The sequence below is a fragment of the Macaca nemestrina genome, chromosome X (genome assembly GCF_043159975.1).
Source record: "Macaca nemestrina isolate mMacNem1 chromosome X, mMacNem.hap1, whole genome shotgun sequence".
NCBI lineage: Eukaryota > Metazoa > Chordata > Mammalia > Primates > Cercopithecidae > Macaca > Macaca nemestrina.
The window spans coordinates 148828049-148840323 of record NC_092145.1 but is presented as its reverse complement, the minus strand read 5'-3'; the positions used below and the strand labels follow the sequence as shown (position 1 = coordinate 148840323).

General features: G+C 37.2%; 1 protein-coding gene across 4 annotated transcripts in view; it reads left to right on the top strand.

Moving 5' to 3' along the window:
* Nucleotides 1-12275, top strand: part of LOC105478121 (FERM and PDZ domain containing 4) — a 924449-nt gene that overhangs the window by 177366 nt on the left and 734808 nt on the right. The window lies entirely within an intron of this gene.

Genomic DNA, 12275 nt, shown 5'->3' with positions numbered 1-12275 from the left:
TAGAAAACCCCATTGTCTCAGCCCAAAATCTCCTTAAGCTGATAAGCAACTTCAGCAAAGTCTCAGGATACAAAATTAATGTGCAAAAATCACAAGCATTCTTATACACCAGTAACAGACAAACAGAGAGCCAAATCAGGAATGAACTTCCATTCACAATTGCTTCAAAGAGAATAAAATACCTAGGAATCCAACTTACAAGGGATGTAAAGGACCTCTTCAAGGAGAACTACAAACCACTGCTCAGTGAAATAAAAGAGGACACAAACAAATGGAAGAACATACCATGCTCATGGATAGGAAGAATCAATATCGTGAAAATGGCCATCCTGCCCAAGGTAATTTATAGATTCAATGCCATCCCCATCAAGCTACCAATGAGTTTCTTCACAGAATTGGAAAAAACTGCTTTAAAGTTCATATGGAACCAAAAAAGAGCCCACATCTCCAAGGCAATCCTAAGTCAAAAGAACAAAGCTGGAGGCATCACGCTACCTGACTTCAAACTATACTACAAGGCTACAGTAACCAAAACAGCATGGTACTGGTACCAAAACAGAGATAGAGACGAATGGAACAGAACAGAGTCCTCAGAAATAATACCACACATCTACAGCCATCTGATCTTTGACAAACCTGAGAGAAACAAGAAATGGGGAAAGGATTCCCTATTTAATAAATGGTGCTGGGAAAATTGGCTAGCCATAAGTAGAAAGCTGAAACTGGATCCTTTCCTTACTCCTTATATGAAAATTAATTCAAGATGGATTAGAGACTTAAATGTTAGACCTAATACCATAAAAATCCTAGAGGAAAACCTAGGTAGTACCATTCAGGACATAGGCATGGGCAAAGACTTCATGTCTAAAACACCAAAAGCAATGGCAGCAAAAGCCAAAATTGACAAATGGGATCTCATTAAACTAAAGAGCTTCTGCACAGCAAAAGAAACTACCATCAGAGTGAACAGGCAACCTACAGAATGGGAGAAAATTTTTGTAATCTACTCATCTGACAAAGGGCTAATATCCAGAACCTACAAAGAACTCAAACAAATTTACAAGAAAAAAACAAACAACCCCATCAAAAAGTGGGCAAAGGATATGAACAGACATTTCTCAAAAGAAGACATTCATACAGCCAACAGACACATGAAAAAATGCTCATCATCACTGGCCATCAGAGAAATGCAAATCAAAACCACAATGAGATACCATCTCACACCAGTTAGAATGGCAATCATTAAAAAGTCAGGAAACAACAGGTGCTGGAGAGGATGTGGAGAAATAGGAACACTTTTACACTGTTGATGGGATTGTAAACTAGTTCAACCATTATGGAAAACAGTATGGCGATTCCTCAAGGATCTAGAACTTGATGTATCATATGACCCAGCCATCCCATTACTGGGTATATACCCAAAGGATTATAAATTATGCTGCTATAAAGACACATGCACACGTATGTTTATTGCAGCACTATTCACAATAGCAAAGACTTGGAATCAACCCAAATGTCCATCAGTGACAGATTGGATTAAGAAAATGTGGCACATATACACCATGGAATACTATGCAGCCATCAAAAAGGATGAGTTTGTGTCCTTTGTAGGGACATGGATGCAGCTGCAAACCATCATTCTTAGCAAACTATCACAAGAACAGAAAACCAAACACCGCATGTTCTCACTCATAGGTGGGAACTGAACAATGAGATCACTTGGACTCAGGAAGGGGAACATCACACACCGGGGCCTATCATGGGGAGGGGGGATGGGGGAGGGATTGCATTGGGAGTTATACCTGATGTAAATGACGAGTTGATGGGTGCAGCACACCAACATGGCACAAGTATACATATGTAAGAAACCTGCACGTTATGCACATGTACCCTACAACTTAAAGTATAATAATAATAAATAAATTTAAAAAAATAAAATAATAAAATAAAAAAATAAAAAAAATAAAAAAAATAAAAAAAACTTTTATAAACTAAAAACATGTAAACTAAGATACATACTTTATCAATGTCAAAGGTACTGCTCCTCTAAACAGAATAGGAGATAACAATACCTTTGACGTTGATAAAGCATGTATCTTAGTTGATATGCATTACAATGACTCAGAAGAGTTGAGCTGATTTTAGGTTTGCTTGCCCTACTTGCAAAGACTGGCCAATTGTAATTGTGTTGAAGTTTTATTGCAAGTGCACTCACATCCAGATCACAGGGAACCATTGTATTTTTTATATCTAGACTACTATCCAATGATTTAGAAGATCTGCTCTAATTTTATTCAGTGTGTTCTTTCTGAGTGCTATAATAGGCTTTTGTTTGCATGCAGGCACCTAATTAAAAGAGAAAAAAAAAATCCCTTGTTAAAATCAGCTGGGAATAATCAGAATGATCATTCCATGGCTCATAAATATTACATGAGCAATGTGGGAGCATCAGTAATATTTAACTGTTTTCCAGTTTCACTTAAAACTTTTTGTTCTAAAAGTCTGCAAGCCCAGGAGAAGATTAGTACTTTAAATTCTTAATCACAAGAAGAGCTCACAGGATTTCTATTTACAGAGGCTTGGTTTATTTATACATATTCAAGGTTTATTACAAAACCAACATGCTATTGCTGTGGCCATGTTTTTAGTCTTTCAGTATAGGAACCTAGTGTGGCTTACCCAGAGTCCCCAGGGTGAGATGCCTGCATTCCCTGGATATTTTGCACTTTAATATTTTGATTGCCCTTTTTTGTTGTTATTTGAATTCCACTGCCTTTAGAGAACTTGGAGCAAAGGGATATGATTATATCAATCTTTAAAAAAAATAAGTCAGAGCTTTCATTCAAAAATTGTGTCAGGAATTCCAGAAAAGAAATGCAAAGGAGAAAATAAATAGGTGGTGAAGAAATTTACTTAAAGGGGGAAGACAATTCAAGCCCCACTGGAGTTCTATTTATCACCCGCTGTTTGCCCCCAACTTCTAGCATGGTGGCCTCTTTGTGACCTCACAAGCCACGTTGGCATTATTCCTCCTCAGTTTGCTGCCTCTTCTTGATGGAAGGTAAGGGAGTAGAGGTGGGATTCAGGGTGGTGAAAAGACCCTCGAGATCCCCCGTGGAGGCTCAAATGCACAACCAACAAATACTGCATTCCAACACAATCAATGATGTAATAATGCATGACTTTTCTGGTCTTTTTTTTTTTTTTTTTTGCAAATGATACAATTCCTCCATTTAAAAATAAGATTTTATTCCAATTACAGTTTTTTTATGTTTACCAAACACCTTTTAACTGGGGAGAATAAAGTTATTTTTATATCTTCTTCTTCTAAAAAATTAGGCTTTTCAGATAACAATGTCTATGGGGTACCTGCTGTGGCTACATCCCTATATTAATCATCATGGGTGATTAAATGTATAGAGAAGATATGGGTACCCTCCCTCCCCATAGGTTGTAAACAAATCAGGGGCCATGAATGGGAATTCTAATTGTGTGTCCCGTCCTGAGTTTTTCAGCCTTAGCACAATGGACATTTGGAGCTGGATAATTCCTTGTGGTAGAGGGCTATCCTACACATTGTGTGATGCCTAACAGTGACCCTGGCCTCTACTCACTAGATGTCCGTTATCCCCCTGCCAGTTGTGACAACCACAAATGTCTCCAAATATTGACAAATGCACCCTGGTTGGTTGTGGGCAAAATTGCTCCCAGTTGATAACCACTGGTCTTGGGAAACCATAGGGAATGGAAATGGAGAGTACACAAACAAAAACAAAAACATTCATTTTAAATCAACATGTTCTATAGATTACTATGTCTATCCTGAGCCAGAGATATGTTGTACAAGTCAGGGATCTGACACTAGCATTTTTGTGAAAACAAAGCTTCGCATCTTCATGCTCTTTAAAATTATTTTTCAAGAGTTTTTGTGCTGCGTTAATTTCAAGAGCTACAATGAGTTTAAAGGAATACAGTCAGTTTTTTCTCTTTAATACATTTTCAAGTAGGTATTTGTAAATATGTCCGAGGGCAGAGAATATTCAGTGAAGCAAGAACATAAGCTCTTGACTAGAGTCCAATTCTGGTAATTATTTTGTGATGAACAGGTTTCCTGATTTTTTTCCAAAGAGTGATTTATGTACTAATAGCAACTGCAAAGGAATAAAAACAGAATATGAAGTGATAACTTTAAGGTTACTGGTGTTTGCAAGTAAGACCTGTGTTCATATAGACCAGCGCTTCTCAGTTGAGTGATTTTGCCCCTCAGGAGACATTTGGCAGTTTCTAGGGATTTTTTGTTTTCACGATTGCGTGAAGGGGTGCAATTGGCATCTAGCGGGTAGAGGTTATGGATGCTATTAAACATCCTGCAACGCACAGGACAGCCCCTACCCACCGAGAAAGAATTCTGCAGCCCCAAAAGTCCATAGTGCCAAAGTTGAAAAACCCTAGCACGGATATATAACGATGGATTTCATCACATAAGGTGACTTGAAAGTCAGAGGGACCTTATTTTTTCCCAAAATTACTCCCTTAATGGCCTGTGGAATTTCATTCCTTTGGCTCTAGTACAGACCTCTCATTCTCTTCTTTTAAAAGGCAGATAATCTTGGGAGAGGTAAAATACTGAGTTACTACAATATAGTCAGGACCCTATAAATGATTTGCTCTTGTGATAAGAAGATTGCAGGATAGAGTACCTTTGAGGAGCGCATTTGAGAGTCGAAGAAGAGTATTTGACTTAAGGGGGAAGCTGTTGAAAGAGGCAATTGAGTCTGTTAAGTTTGTCCTCAATTTCTTGTATCAGTTCCTATGGTTGGTTGTTTCTTTGGTTCACACACACATGATGGCAAACTGTATGTTCAGGTGTGTATGTGCATGCATAAGAGTTGTATTTTACCTTAGATCTAAAAGACTATCTCCATCAGATGAACTTCCCATGCTTTCTAGTTCTTCACTTTGTGAGTGATAGGGGGCCTATTCATCTCAGTAACTTGAACAGCCCAGAGTTTACATTTAGCCCATAGACTTCTAGAATACATCAGTTCTGTAGGAATTGATGCTTAGTCTTTCATTCCAGCTCTGCTTCTATGTTTTTCCTTCTCATTGTTGCATATTTGATGTGTTATGTCTGCTCTGAAGTAGGCCTAGAATAATTTTAAATACTAGTATCACTTTAAAAATCCTCTTTTTTCCTGGTTACGTTTCCACTTAAAGCTCTAAAATACTTGCAACACTTCTCTTTTTTTTTTCTATCAAAACAGCTTGAATATGTGGTCTTTGGACCTTTATGTTTTCTAGAATAAGTACTTTCTCTGTGTGCTGAAATGTTTCTCATTGCCGAATTATAGTTCTTTACAATAAAAGTGGGTTTAATTAAGAGTTTAAAAGAAACTTTCCAAAGAGATCTGAAGAACAAAGTTGATCACTAAGAATGTCACACTACAATTCTTTGAGGCACAGCAGCCCCTAAAATTGGGCTTTCCTGACATCTGTTTCTTCACAGTGACATACTGTAGCATCTTATTATTTTTTTTCAGGCACAGATCAGCCTGGAAGAGGTCCCAGAGAAATTTAATTTTGTCATTCCAATCGTTCCCACTCTTGCTTGGGTCCTTCTATCTTTATTTTCTGAAGTTTCCCATTTTAGCTGCCAGTAAGCTGTAAATAGAGTTTAATCTTCAATATTTCAGACTTCTTTCCTTTACCAACAGGCACAAGGGAAGATTCTACTTGGAAAATACTCCTTAAAATTGAAGATAATAGAGTTTTTGATATCTTTCACCACTTAGGTATTTAAATACGCATTTATATAAAGTATTAATAAAAACTTATTTAAATTGTCAAAATCTCACTGTGTTTGTCACCATAATTGTTAATATAATCCTTCTTGGTCATTCAAAGCCTTTGGCCAAAATGAGTGTATCAACTTCTCTTCTCATTTGGCATCTGTCATTCCTGGGGACCATACTGTAGTTGAACTAGAAGTGTGGATAAAATGATTCACTTACTTATGTGGTTGAATGTCCATTTCCATAATTAATGTCGAGTTATATTTGAAATAGCATAAGAGTGCTTCAACCTTTATGTGCATTAGGACGTGACTGAAATATTGGAGACAGGAAGTGGTCTTCAAGCAAATTTCACTTTTTATAAGTGCATCAAGGCCATTTTTTCAGAGTCTTTTGGCAATGTTACTTTAAAAATAAATGAGTTCTGTTTCATAATCAACAATGGAACTTAAAATTGTCCCCCAGATTTGCCAGGCATAAAGATTTGGTTGTCTAGATAGGCTCTCCTTTTATAAAAAGAGAAAATTAAAATAAAGCAGACAGTATACCTAGAAAATATAATTCAATTAGGTAGTACATTGATTTTTGTAACCCAATATGCTGCCTCTTCCAAATTATGGAAGTTGCTACATTTCTGTCAGATGACAAGGGGGAAAATTAAGAAAACATTGAAATATTTGCTTCTGGAAAATTCTGGAAAACTATAAATAGTGTGCTTTAGCAGAAGGTTCCCTCTCCAGATGCCCTTTTGAACCTCCCTCACTGCTTTTGCAAAGAAAATAATTAAGGATTAACAATCATGTTCCCAGAGTGGTGGCAATTATGTTGAGAAGATTCTCTGGGTAAGATATGATTGTGACTTTAGGAAATGCATCTATTGTGCTCATTTTTCATCTTGTAAGTCCCACAATAGGTATAAACATTTAAAATATAAGCTGCAAATAAAACAAAATTCTTTCAGAGGAAAACAATAATGTTTCCTTTGTGTAATCATTTGCTGTTGCTATTAATTGTACAGCCCTTGAGGCTGTAGACATTGGTTTGTCTTTTTTCAGTCAATATGAATCACAGAGCCTGGCTCATAGTAGGTGCTTAATCATAGGTTATCAAGCAAATATCTATTACCTATTATGTTTAGTCATTCTGCAAAGAACTTTGGTGGGGGAAGGGAGGCAAGAGAATATAGAAAATTTGATGTTCTGCCTTTCAAGGAGATTTCAAGGTAGCTGGGAAGACAAGATAGATATATATGCATATATACAAAATCAGTGCTTAATTAAATGTTTCTGGAATATAGACTGAAAATGCCATTGGAATGTATAGTCCTTGCAGCTCTAAGAAGTCTGGAGAGGGTGATTACTACATGAAAGGTGACTTAAAATGAAGCATAGACAGAGTGAAAAGAGGAAGTGAATGTTCTAAATGGGGTTCAGTGTGAGGGAGGTTCTTCTGTCTAAACAAAGGCATGGCATTGAGAATTAGCCTGGGATGCAAAAGGGGATTTAACTATTTGGTGGTGTTAGGAAACAAGGTAGAATTTGAACCTGAACTGATATGTAATAGCAAGCCCTGAAGATTATGAGATAGGGTATGACATGAAGGGACATTTAAGAAAAATAGTCTAGACGTAGACGTCAGAATAAATGGGAACCAAGCAAAACTAGGCTCAAAGATGTTGATTAGGAGGCTGCTCCAGTAATTCAATTCTAATGAAGGACTGGAAAAAATATCTTGTAGTTTGGGTTTGGAAGAAGAAGGAATTCAAGGTTAAAAGGAAGGTACAAATTGTTACATTTCCTAACATACATGTATTAGTCACTTACTGCTGTAGAAATGCTGTGTAACAAATCCCTCCCAAACTTAGTGGCTTGCAATAATATGCATTTACTTATCTTGCTTGTAAGTCTTTGAGCTGGCCAGGGTGGCTTTGTTTCTTGGCTCCAACTTGGTGGGGCTTGGTTTCAGGTTTTGGAATCTGTGCACCGTACTTTGAATTTCAGGCTTCACTTCTACAACATGGGTCTCATGGGGCCCAGACTGAAGGAACAGAGGCTACCTAGGACATTCTCTTCTCATGGTCATCATAGGAGGGCAAAAGGCCAAGCCAATTTGCACAAACATATTTAAGACTTCTCTTCAAGTTATGTTTCTTTGGTCAAAGTAAGTCACATGGCAAAGCCCAAATCAATGGGGCAGGGAAGTACTTAATGTACCTCAAGGAGAAGGGAGGCTAAGTGAGTATTTTCTGGGTAATAATCCAAACTTTCACAATTGGTATGATTTTTCTGAAATGCATCTGCACATGTCGTTAAACATTTTACTAAATAGGGTTCTTCACAATCTCACATTTCTATCCTTGTTCTGCTGTGTTCCCGCACCTATCTTTTATTCTGATCACAATGACCTATTTCCAATTCATCATGAAGTTTCATGCCTTTTTATGACACATTGTTCTTTGTGCCTAAACACTCCTGTCCTTTCAGTCCCTCAAGTCTAAACCTAAGTGTTGAAGGATTTTCTGATTCCCACCCCCTGCAAGGCTGCAATCAATGTTACTTATCTTTATTCCCAGATAGTTTATGTGTAGCTCTGTCATAACACCTACTACATTTTGATACTGTGCCCTGAGGGTTGGACATGTGGCTCATTGATCTATATATCCCTTTCATGTGTGGACTGAGTGAGACAGATAATGATGGTGCCCTTAGAAAGAATTGGGAACTTGGAAAGCAGAACCAAAGGTTTTCTTTGTTTTGTTTTTGTGGTTGTTATTGTGTAGGGGGATGAGATGGGAAAATGAAGATTCTTCTGTTTTGGCATGTTTAGGTGTGAGGTGAGGGCAGGACATCCATTAGCTGAAAGTAGGGTCTGGAAAAAAGGTGAGAGATCTAGGTGAGAAAATCCAATTTGGCTACCATCGCATTAAACTTGGATTGAAATCTAGACCATGGCCTTACTGTCTTTTCTGCCTAACTGCAGTCTAAAATCCTGTTTTTGAAAGTTCTGCCAAAAAAGGGGATTGTTTAAAAAGTCTCTTTGTAGTCAATCCATAAATCATATCCAAACCATAGGAAATGTGTGATTGTTCATACTCAGAGGATAAATTATTGTTTTCATTAGCTTTATGTAACCTATCTCCAAAACTTTTATTTCTTAGTATTGATGAAAAGTTATGAAAACTTTGAATGTTTCTTTAGGAAACAACTTGTCTTTCCAAACAGCTTGCATCAGGAGCAGCTGCACAGTCACTTAAACCAGTTGACTAAGTGCTTTTCAATTTGTATGGGAAGATATTTTTCCTTTGCTTAATAATAATAAAAGAGAAATATGCTTTACTTTCTTAAAGCAGGGACAGTTCAGGATCCCTATCTATATAAGCTATGTAATCTCTGGGTAATTTTATGTGTCTATGGGATGCACAGTAAATAATTGTTGATCATCTGACTGCTAGTGTATAAGGATCTCATCTAGAAAGCCCTTGCACGTTCTGCCTCCTGGAGGGGGCTTGGAAGATGGTCACCTGTGGAACTGCCTCACCTACCACATAACTTTATCCTGGGAGCCGATATCCTGTTTCTATCCATGTCCACAGGGCTGACACCCCTGAGAGTTGCCATATTTGTCCATGATGTGCCACTCAATCCAAAAGCAATAAAGACATTGCTAGCTATAGAACACCCAAACTGAATAGTTCAGCCTGCACCATCTCTATGATAAGCATTCCAAAGAAACTCAAGAAGGAATGAGATCTAGAAACAGTACAGTCTCATAAATTAACATACAGTATTAATAATGGAACAGTAACCACTGAATCAGGAAACCTTCAAGTTAAGTGAATGTTCTTTAGCAATTCTGATAAAAGCAAATGCATTAAGATAAACAACATTAGGTATACTGCAGCTATTCCCTCAATTTGTCATTAAAGCATGTTTGAAACATAATGGGGGAAGTTAGAGCAGTTGACAAATTTACCATGGCAAGATAAGTTAGCACATGCAAAGCAACGTGACAATAATACTTGTGACAATCACATGGGGACTGGGTCTGCATCTCCTGCTGCTGATAACACTGCAGACTCTTAAAAGGTAGAAAGCAAATCAGAATGGGAGATTACAGGGAAACAGGCAGAGGAAGCAATTAGCAAATAGAACACACCAGCTCCCTCAACTAAAAACCTCTTCATAGAATGATTATGAACATCTGTGCATGCTGCTGACTGCTCTGTCTTTGGGAGCCCATCAGCGATATTCAAAATGTAGTATAGATGAGCCTTTCCTTGTCACCACATCAAGCACACCATGAAAAGATTTTCTGTGCTTTGCATTCTCTCCTACTCTTTGATGAAAAGAACTCAACTTGACATTTAAAAAGCCCATGCTTCAGAATTAAGCTTGAGGCAATAAAATGATATGCCTTCTCAGATTTATTACTTTTTTAATTATACCAAATCACACATCTTAATGATATTTTTAAAAACCCACTTTATTGTATTTTACCCACTTGAACTGTTTTACCATCTCCGTTCTACCCGCCTCAGCTCCTACCACATGAAATATTTTCTGTAGATTTTCATAAAGCTTGAATTAATTTGCCCCAATTAATTTTGGCATAGAGTAGAGATGTGAAAAAATCTGTGAAGATTTTGTTACATGGAGGTAAAGTGGTACGTAAGCCAAAGAAGCATATCTGTATTTCAACTCTTATTTTAAAATATCCCTACAACAGTGTTTGGAATTATGCAGGAGAAACAAAGGTGCAGTGAGTCCAATACGAGGCAATTTTGATATAAATATGCAGCAGTATTTAACAGAAAAAGTTCAATTATAGTACTATTATAATAGTTCAAAGATAGATGATTGGCTTTTGGAGAAATTGTCAAACATGAGGCTGAGTTCAGGTTGGTCAGAGCCATCCTCTACTCATTCTTTCCTGTTTAGAGTAGCTGCCTTGGAATATAATTTCCTTGCCCAGAACGTACTTCCCTCTCCCTTCCCTTCTTCAGTTTACATTCATATTTTTCCATACTGAACTCAGGCATCACCCTCCCCAGAAGGTCTTTCCAATCCCTCAAACTAGATTTGGTGTCTTTTCTCTCTGCAACTATAACATCCTCTGGCTACCTTCTTTATCACACTGAATTACTTTACTCATTTGTGAGTTTTTTCCTTATAAAATTGCATCTTTCATTTCTTGAGGCCCCAGTGCCATAAGATTTCTTTTGAATGAATGGGTCTTTTATCTGTAAATCTGGGTTTTCTACTTGATACAATTTGTAACTCATTAGGTACATTTAAACAACTAATATGAATCTATTTATAGTCTTTATTTATCTTGTCCAGTGTGAATATTCATGTATTCAGCTACAGAAGTGTTAAAGTACTTCCATTGAAGGTGCTGTTCTGGTCTCTATTGATGGGTTATGTAATAAAGGTATCTGTACTGTTTGCCTTTCTAAAATCAGAAGAAAGAGGATGAAGTCAGGTATGCACATAACCTTAAGAGTTTCAGATGGAGGCTAGTGTATCTCTCTGCATACACCCCACTCCCTGGCATAACACTTAATGAGTAGGCATTTGCATTAATGAAGGTTGGTTACGTTAGCCGTTATAACAAAGACTGAAAGACAGCCATATCTATTATATGATTCCTAACACCCCTTCAAGGTGGATCATGTGAAATTGAACTGAATTGGAAGTGAAGGAGCTTCAGTTACCTTTTCTGATGATTTACTTGACAATCACTCAGAAGCTTAATTGAAAATATAAGAAGGTGATCGGTGATAGATAGTTTAAATTAAGAAGGCAGTCAACCTAGAGAAAGAAGGGACTATATAAATGACCGTATGTTTCTCAGATGTTTTATGAGTATGGACAAATATTGATTCAGGAAAACAATGATGTCCATGCCATCTCCTCCAACACAGAGTGCCTGAAACAAAGAAACAGACATTGTTAGAAAACAAAACCAATCAAACAATTAAAGAGGAGGGGAGACAGTCATCCTATCTAGTACACTCAGAATATCAATTTTCAATTTTGAATATTTCTTCCCAACTAGAGGCTTGCTAGAATGACTTGACCTGCAAAATTGACATATTTTTATCTTTGTAATTAAATGAGACTTGGAATTCTCCCCTATAAATGAGTTATTTAGAATAGCCATTGCATTAATAATCTCTCCATCATATTTTTCCAAAGATTATTGGTTTTGAATAAAGATTGACTTGCCATCATTAACAGATTGGAACCAATGGGCTTTCAGAAATGATGAACTAGAGTGGAACCATGAATGTAATGATGTCCGTGTATAACCAGAATCTAAGAAGTAAATAATATTTGTGGCTGTTACTCTTCCTGGGGACCAGAAGAGCATTCATTGACACACAAAGCTTTGCCTCAAGCACAGGTTTAAGCAGTTCCTTGGAGGCCAATTCCCATAATGCCAGAAGGGAAGATGCAAAAATGTGACCACAGGGTGTTGGAC